General features: G+C 34.0%; 1 protein-coding gene and 1 long non-coding RNA gene across 3 annotated transcripts in view; one reads left to right on the top strand and one right to left on the bottom strand.

Annotated features, from left to right (window-relative positions):
* The window catches only part of SPIDR (scaffold protein involved in DNA repair), a 537804-nt gene that overhangs the window by 234498 nt on the left and 287908 nt on the right, over positions 1-15398 (top strand). The window lies entirely within an intron of this gene.
* The window catches only part of LOC141548766 (uncharacterized), a 102954-nt gene continuing 93059 nt past the window's right edge, over positions 5504-15398 (bottom strand). Inside the window, exon 6 of the long non-coding RNA XR_012484051.1 lies at positions 5504-5814. This is a non-coding gene — a long non-coding RNA (uncharacterized LOC141548766). The remainder of the gene's footprint in view (positions 5815-15398) is intronic.

Genomic DNA, 15398 nt, shown 5'->3' on the forward strand with positions numbered 1-15398 from the left:
GTACTATTCTAGGAAGCTGGACTACTTTCTCCTCTCTGATCATATTCCACTCACTCTCACACCATCCATTCTCATCATCCTTCATGCCTGATATATATCTTTAACAGGTGGAGATGTGGTTATCCTTTTCTCTCTTCAAAATTTAGCACTAATGCCATATCCTTTATAAAGTTTTCCTATCTCCTCCCAGATCAAAGTGATTTTTCACTCTTGAGATTTTCTTAGTATACTTTGTTTAGCTTTCTCCTGTGGCATTATCACATTTTACATTGCATCATATTTAATTCTGTTTGCATCCTTTCTCTTTTGTTGAACTATAAGCTCTTCAAGGGCTGGTTAGTTGTTTTTATATACTTCAGTTCTCACAATTAGTACTTATTAAATGTTTGTTGTTTTGAAAATAATTGTAAGTGATGATTTCCAAAGTTGTTTTTAGTGTTTGCTAATGCTCTTTAAATAAAAAATTGCTGTCACTTCCAAAGGATCTCCCAATTAAACCCTTTTCAGTGATAATGAAATCTATTTTGTTAAACAAAATATGTCACACATTGGACATGTCTCATAACATATGTATACTTCATTCTGTACCTGCATCTCTACTAAAGAGGGAAGTGTTCCTTACTGTTTGTTGGTTCCCTAGGCCATGATTACTCACAGCACCAAAACTGAGTTATCTTTCAGAGTTGTTTTCTTTAACTTTATTGTGGTCATTGTCTAAATTGTTGTCCTCGTTCTGTTACCTTTGCCTTCCATGGCACAACTTCTTTAATTCAAAATTTTTTTATTTTAAATTGATATCTTATTTTTATAATCACCCTTTCATAACAACTCTATATCATTATCCTAATTATACACTGAGGAAACAGACTTTTAGAGGTTAAGTGATTCACTCATGGCCATAAAATTAGTAAATGTAGAGTTGGAAAGGAAGTCAGTTAGAAGTCAGTCTAAATTACTCATTTTGCAGATGAGGAAACTTAGGGCAAGAGAGGCTAGAGTCTCACAATAATTGGTAATTGCGTGTATTAAGTGGTGGAATCAGGATTCAATCTCTAGCTGACTGACTTCACTAAACTATTCCACTGCATCAGTAAGGCTCACTGTAAGTCCAGGGCTCTTTCCCTTTCACCCTTGTGCCTGTGACTGTTCTGCTTCTTAAAGGAATAGAAACATAAAAAATTATTGCACTATATCTATAACAAGATATCTGTGGCCATGTAGCAAATAGGATTTCTTTAGAAGAAGAACTTTTAGAAAAAGAACAGGTTCTATTTGTGTGATCTCAGCAACAATGTCTTTCTTCTTGACACAGATAAACAGAAGGAGCAGCACAACTTGAGCCATCTCAGTTCTTTTCTATCATCCTGATTAGAAGCCATGGGCATAGCCTTGAACTCATATAACATCTCAAATAATTACTGTCAGTAACGTGCATTTGTAATCAAAATATCACAGATTGAACCCAGAGTCTTGTGATCTAAAATTACAGCCCTTGAATTCGTTTTTGAATGCAGAATAGTTCATGGAACACCAAAATAGCTAATAATACACACAAGACAGTTACATTTATGAGGCCATTTATCATATCTCTCCTGCTTCTATAATCTTCACTCCCATTCCCTCATGGAATTAGTAAAGGATGTTTATAAACCTTTCCAAACAGCAAGTTTGTAAGATTTTCCACACATTAACCTACTTAATAGACTCAGCTGCTTTGTTTACATCTTCATATACAACATAAAAATTATAAATCACTTCTCCTGTAGCTACTTAAAAGAATGTAATATTGTAGAAAGAACATTGAATTTAGAATCTGGATTCCTGGTTTTGAATTTGTGACCTTAAGCAAGTAATTTATGAGAGTAAAAGAGGAGAGCATAAAAGCTGGATTAAAGCTTAACATTGTAAAACTAAGATCATGGTAACTGGTCCTATTACTTCCTCGCAAATAGAGGGAAAAGAAATGGAAGCAGTATCAGATTCTATATTTTTAGGGATCAAAAATAACTGCAGTTGGCAACTATAATCATAAAAGTAGAAAACATATACTCCTTGAAAGAAAAACTATGGCAAACCTGGACAGCATACTAAAAAGCAGAGAAAACCCCTTGCTAACAAAGTTCTGCATAGTCAAAGATGTAGTTTTTCCAGTAGTAATGGATGGCTGGCAGTGTTGAATTATAAGGATAGCTGCACATTGCAGAATTAATGCTTTTAAATTGTGGAGAAGACTTTTGAGAGTCAGAAAAAAATTAATTAAATTAGAGTATTCTTTGGAAGGAAAAATACTGAAGCCGAAGTTTAGATAGGACTCACTGGAAAACACCCTAATGTTGGAAAAGATTGAAGGAAAAAGAAGGGGACAACAAAGGATGAGATGGATAGATAGTGTCATGGAAGCAATGAACATGAGCTTGGACAGACTTCAGCAGAATAGAGGACAGAAGGTTCTGGAGTGATATGGTACATTGGGTCACAGGCAGGCAGGCACAGCTGAGCGAATGAACAACAACAAAAAGACCTCAGTTTCTTCCTTTGTTCAAGACCACTGAAGTAGTTAACTTGTAAAGCCTATTCCAAATCTAAAGTCCTATGATCCTATGGTAATGATAATAATAATTAACATCTATGTAACTCTTACTACATGCCAGCCTTTGTGTTGAGTTATTGTATTATTTGATTCTCACAACAAGCTTGTGAGGTTGGTCATGTTTTTATCCCTATTATTTTGGAGTTGTTATTTAGTTGTTTTTAGTCATGCACCACTCTTCTTAACCCTTTTCAGGTTTTCTTGGCAAAGATATTGGATGATTTGCCATTTCCTTGTCCAGGTTGTTTTACAGGTGAGGAGATTGAGGCAAACAGGGTTAAATGACTTGCCCAGAATGATACAGCTAATAAATGTCTGAAGTCATATTTGAACTCAAGCTTTCTTGACTCCAAACCTGGTACCCCAGTATATGAAACAGCACACAGTAGCATTCTATTACATTTAATATTTACAGATATTCTTCTTAAAAATTAAACATCATTTTACATTCCGATTTACAATTTCTTCCTCTTTCTCCCACAATTTGACAAAGCTAGAAAAACTAACCCCCTTTATAAATATATATAGTCAAGAAAAAATTAATTCCTACATTGGCCACATCCAAAAAAAATTTGCCTCAATTCGTATTCTTGAATTTATCACCTTCTGTTAGGAATTGGGCAACATTTTATCTTGAATCCTTGGAAATCATGATTGACCATTGTGTCCATCAGAGTTCCTACATTTTTCAAAGTTATTTGTATGATATTGTTGTTACTACGTAAATTATTCTCCTAGTTCTGCTCACTTCATTCTGCACTGGTTCAGATAATCTCTCCATGCTTCTCTGATACAGTCCATTTCATGATATCTTACAGCACAATACAATATTCTATCACATAAATGTTGTTCAACCATTACCCCTCATAATCAGCATTCCTTGTCCTCAATTCCTAATTCTTTGCTACTACAAAAAGATATGCTGTGAATATTTTTGTCTGCAGGTATTATTTATTTCTTGAGCATTCCATTCCTCGTGATCTCTAGCTTTGTATCAGTCTATAATTAATGTACCTTTGACTAGTTTGAGCAACTCAAAGCACAGATTTAGGTTTCTATTCAGTAGGTTTTGGTTTTTTGTCAAATTACTGAATGATTTACTTATAAACATGATATATACCTAGATATCTTGATATTACATAGATTCTCAGAGCTTCATGTGCCTTCAGTGGTTTTCAGTATTGAAAAGAATTTGGGGTTAAATGCTTGGTCATCCATGTCACCAGACACAGAAACTATTTTGGGAGGGAGGGATAAGTAAACACTTCAGTGATTTGTACATTGTATTTGAGCATACTGGAAGGCATCTACAAATCAAGAGACTTGGATTTTAGTTAGACTTTTTCTATTTGGTAGCTATGTGCTCTTGGGAAATCACCTTTTTTCTTTGGGCCTCAGGACTTGAACTGTATGATCTTTGAAATTCATTCCAGTTTTAGCATTCTTTGGTTCCCTGAAATGAGATATAATACTTAAGACACTCTTCTTCATAGCACTTTACATCTGACATTCTCCTTCATAGCTTCAGGTATACTTGTCTTCCCTTCATGACATGTAAACTCTTCATGGGCAAGAGCTGTTTATGCAGTTAATTAACCAACAATAATTTATTGAGTATTTACCATGTATTGGGCATGGGAGATATAAATACAAAGGTGATCCTCCTTTTGCTCTCTTAAGATTGTTACATTTTTATTCATGTTTTGGTCTCAGTGGCATCTTGAACATCCTTATGTTCAATTAATAATCCTTGACTTGAATTGCATGGAGCCTTGCGGGTAAAAAAAAAAAATAGAAAGAAAGAAAGAAAGGAAAAGAAAAAAGAGTTGGTAGAATTAGTTGTTCTTTCCCTTTTATGAAGAGGTGGCTTTTGTTGTCTGCTTTTTTGAGCCCATCTGCTGCTGCTTAATTCATTTGATTAAGAACATTGTGAGCCCAGGGTCATGGGATTAGGCAGACTGTGTGGGATTGAACCCATGCTCTGTTCCATGACCACAACCTACATCTCTATCCTCAGCTGACAGTTTGCAAATGTGTGTTGTGGGTCAGAAGGGAAGCTAAGAGAATATGAATTGATGAGTGGAGATTCATAACTCCTGCTAGAAAAACAAGTTGAAGTACATTGCCCTACTAATGGATAATTGATAGGATCTTCAGATGTGATTAAAAAGTTTTAGTATTGTTATTATTTTTAAAGTACAATCTGTGATTTCATTGGTGGGTCCTACTCCCAGTGTGGAAATACCTTCTGCTAATGATGACAAGCAGTTAACTCATTGGTAATTTATGATCTAAAAAGACTACAAGGAACAACAAAAAATTTAATGACTTGCTTATGACCATACAACTAGAATGGGTTAGTAGGAAGACTGGAAAGCAGATCTTCCTTTCATTTTAACACCTTTGTATTCATAGAGTGCTTTTAACTTTTCAGAATAATTTTCTTTTCTTTTTTTTCTCTCATTTTCATTTCTTCCTCATAAAAGCACTTTGAAATCAGTAAGGTTGATAATATTACTCCTGTTTTACATATGAGAAAGCTAAAGCAAAGAGAAGTTCAATGACCTATTTAAAGTTACACAGCTATTTATTTATGGAATTGCAAATAGAATTTGGGTCTCCTGAACTTATGTTCTGTCAACTAGATCAATGGTTAGTATTAATTCCTATATCCTGGAACTGTAGTTTCTTTTATACATACACTATTTACCTTCTTATTTGAGAATGAATGCTGTAAATGGCACCAGATGGGATTGAAGATACACATCCAGGTAATGAATAATGGAAGTCAGATTTGAACAGTAGGACCTCCGATCTTCTCACTTTCATCAGATCTGGAATGGACTTCCATGAATGATATCACTTTAGTAATCTTTATTTCTTTCCACTGGATCCCAAGGGCCCTTAAAAATCTTTTTAAAAAATTGTTTGTATTTTTAAAGAGCAGGAGTAAATGTAGCAAATATGTTTGTCCTTTTTGGGGAGGTGGGGATGGGTATTATTATATGTGAAGCATTAACATGGAGAGGTTCTTAATGTGATCCAGTGCAGGCCGCAGCTGTTATCACATTCAGCTAGTTCTACTGGAGACTGGAATTTCCAGACAGTTCTGACCACTGAGAGGTGGAATGTTGCACTGACGTCAGCAGCAGCTCCTGGGAATGTTTTGCATTCTTCTTCCTGGCAGTGGTCAGGTGGCTTCCAGCAAGAAGGAAGGACAACAGCTTCCAAGGAAGAAAAAAAAAGAGAACGAGAAAGGGAAAAGAACAGTTTATAATAAAAGTATTGTGGGGGAGGCACTTTTATTATGAGCCAAATGTGAAATTGGAACCAGATGTCTTGCATTCTGATGCTGCACGAATGTTAAATACATCTATTAATGACTGTAATAGCGAGGTATTTGGCTATCTGCTGAACTTTAATCTTGATGATTTGTTTTTAAAAATGAATGAAAAACAACTTCTTGTAACCAGGATTTTAAATGCTAAAGTTGCCTTCTTAATACCTTAAGATGGAAAAATTGTCCTAAAAACAACAAGATGATTGCTAAGGTTTTATGTCTACTGATCTTTAAAACAAAACACAACACAACAAAACAAAACAAAAAATCTCCAAAAGTTCAGAAAACAAAGTTCTCTGGAAGCCATTCCAGGACTTGTTTTGAAAGTTGAAGAAATTTGAAGTATTAATTGAGAGTTGTGGTGAATTTTTAGTGTAACATTCAGTGAGCACAGAGTAAGCAGCACAGGTAATATAACAACAAAAATCTGAGTTCTTCTGAATCTAAAAAATACTTAAAAATCAGAGTAATGAATTGTAGTTTTAATCTGCACCCATTTTGTATTTGGTTTCCCTTTCCTTCCCACTCCTTTAAATACTGTTATTAGGATTTTCTATAGTAATAATCCAAATGGTTTTTGGTAATTGCCAGTAATGCTTATAGTATGTGAATGTGTAAATACATACACATACGCATATATATGTATATGTATATATAATATATATTCATGTATACACAAACCCATGTAAAATTAATTGCCTGTTGAATAAACTGTGGTGTATGCTATCCAATTTTATTTTTTTAATGGATGTTATTCAGTAGATTTCCTGCCTCCCCCTCCCTCATTTTTACGGTTAACACAAGTAGTTTTGAGCATCATTAATTAAACTTTGATCTCCCATCCAGCTTCCCAAACCCTTGATTTTTTTGTTTCTATTTAACAGCAATTCTAAAACATGGGGAAAACCAGCCAATCTGAGGGTACTTTCTGTTATACATTGAGTGGGAAAGCTTGCCTTCTGTTGCAGGCGTGGTGTCTTTTATGAGGAATTTCCAGAAATGTGGAAAACTGCTGACTCATAGTATACAATCCACTGGTCCAACTCAGGCAGGGCTTAGAGGGGGTTTTGAATAGTTGGCTGAAGTAAGCAAAATATGTTGCTGTAATGTACTGTTTTATTTTTAGCAAAGGAGGTGGGGGTAGCAGAGAATGTGGTGCTTGGGATGAGATCCTTCCTAATAGCTTTAAAATGACTAAAAGTTCTGGAGCCGTGTGTGTGTGTGTGTGTGTGTGTGTGTGTGTGTGTGTGTGTGTGTGTGTGTGTTTTCCCCTGTCTATTATTAGAATCTGGAAAACAGGTTGTTGTTTTATACAGTTACCTACTGTTCTCTTTTGCCTCCCCCAAAGCCTTTTTTTCCTCTTTCCCTACCCCCTCCTGCCTACCCCATCTCCTCTCCTTGGCTCATCAGACTAGGACCATGACTAACATTGTGATGTGTCAAATAACTTGCCAAACATGTTGTTGATAAGATGTTCAATAATATCAGGTTTGTCATTTTACTTGATAGGTAAAGCTTTCCTCTTTCATTGTATTGTTAGTTTTAATGAAGTATTATTAACAAACTATTTCAAACGGGCCCTACACCATAATAGTATTTTATTTTATTTGGCCTCTGGCTATACAGCTTATAGTGGTTAAGTATATACTATAGAAAGATAGGATATATATACAGAGAGAGAGAGAGAGAGAGAGAAAAGATGGGATATCTCTCAACATTTGATGTTAATCAAATCAATTAACATTTATTAAGATCCTGCTATAAATAATGCAGGGTACCTAAGCAGCACAGTAGATAGTGCCAGGCTTATAGTCAGTAAGGCCTGAGTTCATATGCAGCCTCAGGTTCTTAATAGCTGTGGGAGACTAAGCAAATCATTTAACCTTGTTTGCCTCAGTTTCCGTATCTGTAAAATAAGCTGGAGAAGGAAATGGCAAATCCCTCCAGTATCTTTGCCAAGAAAACCCAGGGTCATAAAGAGTCAGATCCTACTACTTAATTGACTGAAAAACAACAAAAATAAATGATATACTGGCTACCTGAATACAAAGGGGGAAAAAAAAGCCAAAATATAATGTTCTCTTCTCAAAGAATTTATATTCTTATGGTCTGCTGAAGAAAAAAAATATGGAGGCAGGAAATATATCTGAAGGAGCCAAAGAATCATCTAAAAAGAAAAGTTAATTTAAATAATAAAGTATAGTGTCGATGGAATTCATAAATGTGTGATTATTAAAGAAGTATGCTAGACTCCATTGGCATTATATGGTATTCATTTGGTTGTATTTTGCATCTGATAGAACACCACTTGTACTTAAGAGAAATGTGTTTCTAAAATGTTGAATGAATATCTGTTAATTACTTAAGAATTATTTTTAAAATTTAAATGCCTTTTTTTTTTTTTTTTTTTTTTTAAGATTGACTAGGGGACGCAGATCTTCATTGATTAGTGGTCACATGTTGCTGGACTAGAACACTGTGACTTGATGAGTTGACAGCCAATTTGAAAGTCAGGAGATTTAAATTGTAGTGTTAGTTTGTGTTGTCACAAAGGACCAGTTAATAACATCTCCATCAGTTTCTTCATTCTATCCAGCTTTAAATCTAGGGCACTGTGATCTACTAAATAATGAAAAAGAAAATATTGACTTATTCACAGTATAATTGTCAGTTACTAATAAAGTGAACCCAGTATTATAAAAAGTCTTAAAAGTCAGACTTTTTCTTCCTCTCTAAGGAAATATGTTTTCTAGTCCCAGCCAAAGAAAAAGACCCTTTTTTCCCTCCCTTGATGGTCTGTACTAGAATCAGAGTATTCTGCTTTTGCCAATGATTTATGTGTAGCCCCCGGATTTTACTCTTATCAGAGAAGTAAAGGAGGAAATATATTTTTAGGACTAAAGTTTCTAACCTGGGATCCACAGACCCTCAATAAGTTCATGAATAGTTTGCATGGGATCCATGAACTTAGGAAAAAATACATATTTACTTAATATAAATAGTATTGCAAAGTTTTGCTTTTGAAATCCTGTGAATTGTATTTTATTCTTTTAAAAGCATTAATTCCAAACCAGTCTGCAGGCTTTACTGGATTACCAAAGTATGATACTGAAAAGGTGAAGACCCCTCAATTTAGGTTCAGTAATTCTGTCGCAGAAAATTCATGGGCATATGACGAACAGATCAGTGAAACAGGATGGCCACGTAGAAAATCATTCCACTTTCAGGGGGAGATGAATTCTTTCCCCTTGATTCCCCTATAAATAACCTCAGACTCCGTGGCATGTTTAATTTCGGAGACACCAAGCACACATTCAGAGTGTTAGACAAAATAAACATCTGCAGTGCAGAGATCCTCAACTTTTTGGATGCCTCTTCTGCAACCTGAATACAGAACTGCTTGGTTATTATCTATATTTTAGCACTAAGAAGTTCTTTCCCAAGATTCTATAGTAATTCCTCTCAATATTTGCACTTGATAATTTTCCATATAATTATCTGATTATTTTGCAAAGTATTTTGGTCCTTTATTCTTATCTTGCATTGAAATATGCCTCTTGTAGCTCTCATAGGGTGTGAACTTAATTATTTTCACTCAACCTATTTCTTAGTTGAGGGACATATGTAATAAAACCTGGGGAAGAGCTTTATATATAAAAGCACATATGACATACAAGCAGCATTAAGTGCTTAGAACTCACAAACCTTTTGAATCATATATTATTATAAGGGAGCATTAACTGTTAAACAGAGAAAGGTTTTATATTAGCACTTTGTGTTGATCCTTTTTTAAAAAATTGACATGCTATTTTGAAAAAAAAAAAAAGGAATTATCTGTGTATGAAGATTAAATAAAATTAGGCCAATGCCATAATTTTGAAAAAGTTTCATCCAGTGCTTTGACCATAATTTGATACAGAATTTGCAATAGGGGAAGAAAGAAAGTGTAAAACCTCCTTTAACTTTAGCATCACTTTTGGTTAATCTATATTATTTGAGTAATTTATTAAAAGCTTATAAATTAAATTATGTCCATTAGGAAGAAAATCTTACGATTTTAAATCTTTATTTTTTCCTTTCAAAAAGGATATTTTTGAAATCTCCTTATTTATTGCAATATGTCAGTGTATTTATCTCCTTAATGTATGTACTCCATGCAATGACAGATTGCAATTTAGCCATTCTTGACAATCCTTTGTAACCTTGATCCTTGGTACTTCTAAAATTTCTCATAGGAGACCCATCCAACATTGTAGACCTTTCTCATTATTCTCTAGACTTTATGGAGATTTCAGTTGATCATGTGAACTATACTTCATTTTTATAATGCAATTAACCCATCATTTTTCTTAACCTGCATTTCTGTAACAACATATTTGACATTTTTCTCCTGAATTTTAGTCTTTGTTACAACTTTGACATCTCACTTGTTTTTTAGGTGATCTTCAACTTTAATTTGAGAACTATAGTATTTGACTTCCAGCCATACAACACTCAAAAGAATTTATTTTTATTATCCACACAGGAAAAACCTACTGGATGAAAAAAATGCCTTATTTTACATTTTATGATATGCAATTGTATGAACTTTAAGAGGTTTTCTATCAGAACAACCTTTTGCACTATGATAATGAGTGAAACTATTACCTTTATCCCAAGATACTGCTGCTCTCATGTAAAATTATATTTAATAGGAAGTATTTGCCAATAAAAACGCAGTTCTGATCACAGCACCCAGTATCAGTTGGCTAAAGAGTTGGACTTTACAACTGTAGTAATTGGTATAGGTGATCTACCAAGAGTAAAGGATATTAGCTTTGATGGAAGGAGGACTAAGTACCAGCAAACTCTTTGCTCCTTGAAGTATGGAGGGTAGATTTTTATCAAACTTGATCTTCCCCTAAAAAGTCTCATGATGGTGCGGAATTGGTTCAGGATTCTTAAAAGCTTTGCCAGAAGGGAATAGATTCTGAAAGTTTCTCCCAAGTGGGAGAATTTTGAGTATAGTCTTGGTTATGTCTATTGCCTCAGAAACAACCTACTTAAAGTCCAAGAGGCTGTATACTTGAAAATGACCACCAGCTATTGAATTTATTGTGGATGTAGCAATTCTATGAAGGAAAACATTCTACATAACTTAAAAAAATTATCTACAGTGACAAAAACATAGATAATTGAATTGGGTGAAGTAGTATCCAAATTCATAATAGTAAAAAATTCATAGAATTTAAAATTGTTTTTATTTTAAAAGTTTTAATGATTGAAGAACATAGAACATTTCAAGTAATTTAATTAAAAATTTTTTTCAGTGTAGCTTTAAAACATTTATTTCACAATGGGTCATAATTACTATGGTTGAGGTGGGTGGCGAAAGTAGTCAAATGAAAATCACCTTTAAGGTTGAAAGATAAATTTAAACTTATAAAAGCTTATCAACTTGTAAAAATGTTACATTTTAAAAAACATAGTAGGATCTAGTAAACAATTCATTTGATATTGATCTATAGGCAAGAAAGTTATATTAGTTTCTGTTGTTAAAATCACTCTTAACCTAATCACCTATTGATTCCTTTACTGGTCCACTCTTCCATTTCTTGCCTCACTTCATACTATTTACTTCACAAAGAATATAGTACAAGCATACTAGATTATTAGTAGTTTCCCAGTTTTGATACTCCCATCTATCTTGCACAAGCTGAGACCCATTCCTGGAGTTTATTCCTTCCTTCCTTATTCCTCTCAGAATCTTTATCATCCTTTAAATACTGCACAAGAATTAACATGAAGCTTTCTCTAATTCCCCATATTTATTATTATACTATTCTTCGTCATGTTTGCTTTTCTTTAATGAATGCATGTTCTATTCTCAGAATATATGTTACTTGAAATCAGAGGCTATTTCTTTCTTCCTCTTTATTTCTTCACTCAATGCTCATAACATGGTAATTGCTCTTTAAGTGTTTGTTAAGTCTAATTGTATTGTTACTGTCTGGTCCTATAAAGCTCAGTGGTTCATATGTTTCAAAAAATGAGGTACAGAATGGTCATGTTCCAGAATTATTAAAAGTATCACATAAAGCAACCAATAATAAATATTAAACAAAGAAATATATTGAACCTTCATCTGGTGATGGTGTTACTTTTGGGGGGTACTAGTTATTCTGCATTAGGCTTTACCTAATAATCTTTAGTTAGGTCAATTACTTTCTCCTGCTGGAAAGACATATTCTGAATACTAATTTTTTTTTTTCTAGCAAGTGCATTTATCTAGTATCGCTGTTAACATTGCATTTACATAGCTCATTCCTCCTCTTAATAATTCACAGAATCAAATTACAGAATTTGAACAAACTGCAAAGGCCATCATCTTCATTAACCTATACAAGAAAAATAATCCCTTTTCTACTATTCTGATAAGTAATTAATCTAGCCTTTGTTTGAAGCTTAGGGAGGAACAGCCCATTTTCTGTTGAGGTAGCCCAATTCTACTTTTAGACTACTCTGTGGTTTTTTGGGGTTTTTTTGTTTTTGTTTTTGTTTTTTGAAATTTGGGTCCCTTCTCCCCTCTCCCTATCAAAGCTATTTACTGCTTTGGATTTTCCACTAGTAATTATTTATCATTTTAATTATTTCTTATTATATTTTGCCAATGGCTAAGGATTCAAAGAAGAAATAAAATAGTTCTTGCCCTCAAGGAACTGAATAATATTTTTTTGCTTTTGTTTTTGATTGCTTGCTTTTTTTGTTACCTGTAAGCTCAATATGAGTCAACACTGTGATGTGGCAACTAAAAACAGCTAATGTGATGTTGAATTGCATTAAAAGATTTAGGAGTGACAGAGCTTTTATGAATAAAGCTATCTTGGCAAGAACTTATCTGGACTATCATTTTCACTTCTTGGAGTCATATTTAGGAAGGACATTCATTGATTTTTGGCAGATGTACAAAGCAGGCTCAACCATTATGGTAAAGGGCTTGAATTCAGTGTCATTTAGGATCATTTTATAGGACTGAGGGTTTCTAAACTGGGGAAAAAAAGATTCAAAGCATTTTTGGTAGCTATGTAAAAGATTGTGATGTGGAAGAAAGGTTTGATTTATTCTGTTTAATAATGAATGTAAATTACAAATAAAGGGCAAATTAGGTTTGATACAATTCAAAGAAAACCACTTTAATAACCAGAATAGTCCAAAAGTGATATGGGGCTGTCATAATAGGTAATAAGTGTGCCCCATTGTAAGTCTTCAAGGACTGTTTAAATAATTACTTGACCTGGTATATTTTGAACTAGATGGCCATTATGTCTTCCAACTCTAAAATTCTGAGATTCTGCGATTTAAAATGGTTTGCCCATAGTCCTTATAAGATGATATGGTACAAAATATTGGCAGTATTGCATGTGGATTACTTAAGGCCTCTGATTACTTAAGTGAACTTAAAAGAGCATAAGTAAGCAATTCATAAATGTGGTAATCTTGGTTAATTTTGGCTATTCATGTTCTAGGGCCCTCTATACAAGAGAGATGGCCTTCTTTTCCTCAGCAATAGACAACAAAACCTAATCTCAGATAATATTTTTCCATTTATACTATAATGTTGTGACCCCATTTAGAGTTTTCTTGGCAAAGATACTAGAGTAGCTTTGCCATTTCTTTCTGTAGTGTTTTGTAGATGGGGAAACTGAACAAACAGGGTTAAACGTCTTGTCCAGGTTCACATAGCTAGTAAGTATCTGAGGTCCAATATGAACTTGGGCCAGCTTCTTGACTCCAGGCCCTGAGCTCTATCCACGATATCATCTACCTGCTCAGGTGTATCCTATAGCCTTGATATAAACAAATGAAGAATCTAGAATTGAGAGCGTGGAAAACCACATCCACCAATGCATGTGGTAACTGTCCAGGGGGGAAATCTACATCCATCAATGCATATGATAACTATCCAAAAGTTTGATAAAATTTAGGGTGTTGTCTAATAAAAATTAAACAACTTTTCTAGGATCATAACAGCCAATAAATTCTACCTGTGGGATGTGAATATAAATGTAGATCTTATGAACTTCAAGCCTACCTTTCATCAAGTTAATGTTGGGCTGAATGCTAGGGATAAAAAAAAAAAAAAGTCCCCCCCCCAAAAAAAAATATCCAGTCCCTGATTTCAAGGAGCTTAGATGTGAACAAGTATGAACAAATATATGCAATTAATTTGGAATTAATCTTGGAAGGGGGGCATCAAGGAGGACAGAGAAAAGCTTCTTGCAGAAAGTAAGATTTTTAACTGGGACCTGAAGGAACCCAGGGGAGTCAATAGTGCTACCTGATACATCAGGCTCCCTTTCTATTCTTTTAACTGTTATGATTCTATATATCCCTCTACTGCCTTGCATTCTATTTATTAAAAGTATGAAAAATTGTAAAAAGTAATAAACTAGGGATCCCCTGGGCTCACCTCATTATGACATGGAATCCTACCAGTAGTGTGGATGAAACTCCAGAATACTTATTACATGATTCTCTGAAAGTCATTTTACTGATGTTTTCATTTTTGCTAACTTCAATGACACGAGCATTCAAACATCTAGATATGTTGCTCATTGGTGCAATAGGCATTCCTACTTAACTGTTTTCAGTCTTTTTTTTTTTTTTCCAGTCATGTCTGATCTTCATGACCAATTTGAGGTTTTCTTGGCAAAAATACTAAAATAGTCTGTCATTTCCTTCTCCAGCTCATTTTACAGATGAAGAAACTGAGGCAAACAGTCTTATGTGATTATATTTGAGGTTACACAATCTGTAATTATTTAGGTTCAAGAGTCTTCCTTACTTCAGACCTAATCCTCTATCCACTGTACTACCTAGCTACTCTTCCTACTTAACTAGATTTATCAAATTTTAAAACGTGGTTTTACCATGAGCAGTCATTGTACTTAGTATGATATACAACATATTTCTACCTTTGAAATGTCTAGAAATGGGATTTTTGAAATTAGTGTTTTTAAAGTGACACTGAAAACTCTCCTGCAGTTCCCATAAGATGCTCTGAGATTTAAATCCAGCCCTAAAATGTTTTGCTTTCATATGATATTTTGAAGGATCACTTACAGTAAGTCAGCAAACATACCCTTTAATTCTTGACATACCCAGGGGGTGGAGGTTGCCTTGACTTGGTAAATTATAAATTGAATTCTTTGAGAGTGGCTAAATATTCTCTTATCATCTTCTCACCTTTCTTGCCCTTCAGATTTATATGTACTAATTTTCACTTTTCCAGCCAGATTGTTCTCAGCAGAGAAAACAGAAGTGAAATATGAATTTTCATCATGTTCCCATTGTCATTGTCCCAGTCTACCTAGTCAGAATTTCTTTTGGTTTATTCTAACTTTTAAGACAGCTAAAATAAACTTTTTGTTTTGTTTTATTTTGTTCTTACTCATGGTCAGGCTTTTGCAAACCTGATATAATTTATAA

The sequence above is a fragment of the Sminthopsis crassicaudata genome, chromosome 1 (genome assembly GCF_048593235.1).
Source record: "Sminthopsis crassicaudata isolate SCR6 chromosome 1, ASM4859323v1, whole genome shotgun sequence".
NCBI lineage: Eukaryota > Metazoa > Chordata > Mammalia > Dasyuromorphia > Dasyuridae > Sminthopsis > Sminthopsis crassicaudata.